The following is a 2,840-nucleotide window of genomic DNA, read 5'->3' on the forward strand; positions in this document are numbered from 1 at the left end:
GGCCCCATCCCCGCCTCTTCGACCTGTTTGTTTCCTCTCCACCTATCCTCTCCTCTATCCATCTTCTATCCACCTCCCACTCTCTCCCTATTTATTTCAGAACCCCCTTCCCCTCCCCCTTTTCTGATGAAGGGCCTAGGCCCGAAACGTCAGCCTCTCTGCTCCTATGATGCTGCTTTGCCTGCTGTGTTCATACAGCCCTGCACCTTTACTTTGATTACTAGATCATTATCATAGTAAAGATAAAGTCACCACAGTCTTACCAGACCCGAGGGCTGCTCTGTCATTGGGCAGGGACGGCTTGGGGTGGTTTAACCTGACGGTCACCACACCTCAGGGGAGGGGACAGATTGAGAAGATGAATCCTTCACTGTCAGTTTAACCGGTGCAGGAACTGAATCCACACTGTTGGAATCACTCTGCAATGCAAGCTAGGCATCCAGCAAACTGAACTAAACCAACTCCACGCACCCCCCACCTCCCACCCCCCTCCCCTCCCCACCACCATTTATATGACAGACACGGTGTATAGTTTCAGAAAGATTCCACATAGAATACCATGTGATACAGTAGTCCGTGAACTTGCAACATCTGGCCCAAGGTGCAGAAGGATGGAGTTTGGGTGATGTAAGAGGATGTTGACAGAATAGATGAGCTTGCTGGAGGTGGTTGTTGGCATGTGTATATACGGTAGCCAGGCTTCTCCATTCTCCAAAGCGGATTGTGAATCATCTGTTTTAAGAAATGGCTTGATAACTGTCCCAACCCATGTTCAAAGCACTTTGGACAGCTTTTTGAGCTGTCTGATGTGCCATACTGTTTCATAGGGAGCTAGACAATGAGGTTCAGTGTCACTGTGCCTGCCTTCAGGTTATTCTGGAAACCAGTTTCTGAGGTTGATAGAGGATACGGGTACTTGATTATAGATGCTGCATCCCTGATGGAAACAAGCTTTGTCTGTATGCCAGGAGACAAATTACCATTTAAAAACATCTAAATATTAACAATTTTAAATATTAAAAATATTTAGTTTACTCAGAACTGGCTATTATACTAATGATACTAGTAAATGGTTCCCCGTGATTCCTTAAAGTTACATTCAATGATTTAAAATTGGTTGACTCACAAAGAGACCACACACTATTTAAAACTTTTGTTGTGACAAAAACCAATTTTTGCTGCGCTAATACAGTGCTACTAAAAATTATTTTTAAACATTTCAATGCACATTTTTTAAAAGAATTATGTCTAAAGATAATTGCACTGGTTCGTAGGATTTGACATTTTACTGGACAAAATACATTTAAGCAAAAGTCTATGAAAAACTTCAAATTTTGAAAATTAACAAACTTTGGAGAGCAGCTTGTGCTCACATTGTCAATTGTGCCAAAACCAGAAACCTTTGACCTTTGTGCCTTTATGCATTTCCTGTTGTCACAAGATTGTTTTTCCCTTTGTGAATTCCTTTGTACAGATTTTTAATAGAAACTGTCGTGCTGTAATTACATCCTCCTGACAGTGACGGCAGTGGAATGCAAAAATTTTGCATTTTCACCTCATCAGCCTGCATTGCATGGGCTTAGAACTTCCAAGCTCCAGTTCTGTATCTTTCCATTGACCGATTGATTTATTCCTGATTAATGTCTTGTTTATGAAGATAAAAACACCAAAGAATGCCACCAGCCTACTTACCCTGAACAGGATAGGTGGCAGGCATGTGCATTTCTATGGCCTAGAATGTACAATTTGCCATATTTGTAGAGAAGCAGGCATTGGCTGTGGGAGCCCTTCTCAGGAGCATTTAAAGCTCAGATTAATATATTTAGGTTTAGGATCATCATGCTTATAGGATACGTTCACCATTTTCTAACACCCGGAATTCTTTCATGAGACACAGGCATTACTGGTAACGTCAGGATTTGTTAGCTATCCTCAATTACCCATGAGAAGGTGGTAGGGAATCAGCTCCTTGAATCACACTAGTTCATCTGGTTCAACTTGACTGTAGAGGTTTGGTGAAACTGAACGGCTTTCTAGAGCATTACAGAGAACCATTAAGAGTCAACCAACTTGGGCTGAGTCTGGTTCACTTGTAGCCTACACCATGTAAGGGGGGTAGATTTCCTTCCCTAAAGGACATTAGTGAACCAGATAATCGTTATTTTCTTCATTGCTTCTTTATCAACACGACTGAGATTGAACCAAGTGAATTTAAATTCCACTAGATGCTATGGTGGGTTTTGAATTCAGATCCCAAAAGCATTAATCTAAATTTTTGATTACTCTTTTTCTCTCCCACACGATGTCCTTTTCTGACTCAGCATTAACGTGGTAATAACTGATAGGACTCCTTTGTCGGTATTGTTTAAAAGGACTGTGTAATCCTTCTGCTTTCGTTGTGTTGCCATCACAGTTTAACATCTGTATTCCACTGGCGTTTTTACAAATGTTGATAACATTGTGATAAGATCATCTGTTTTCATTTGTGAAGTTGATTGAGAGCTAGATATTGGCTCCACCTCTTTGAAATAGTGATAAGGTATCTTCTGTAGCCATCTGAGCAAGCAGATGGGATGCGCCTTGCAATGACTGTGCGAACTTCCTTCTTTATAACCATCTCGGGTGGCTAAAGAAAAACTTTAATTATTTTTAGCACACAACTATGTCACACTTCAATTAAAACATGAGTTTTTATGACAGAACCAATTGCAAGGTTTACTTGAGGGAAATAAAGAGGAATCTTTTTGTTTCGTAATCCCAAGAAAAATAGTAGAATACTACGTTGAACAATCACGTGCTCGTGTGCGCACATGCACACGCACACGCACACATAAACACTC

Source organism: Rhincodon typus, chromosome 9 (assembly GCF_021869965.1).
Source record: "Rhincodon typus isolate 14 chromosome 9, sRhiTyp1.1, whole genome shotgun sequence".
Classification (NCBI taxonomy): Eukaryota; Metazoa; Chordata; class Chondrichthyes; order Orectolobiformes; family Rhincodontidae; genus Rhincodon; species Rhincodon typus.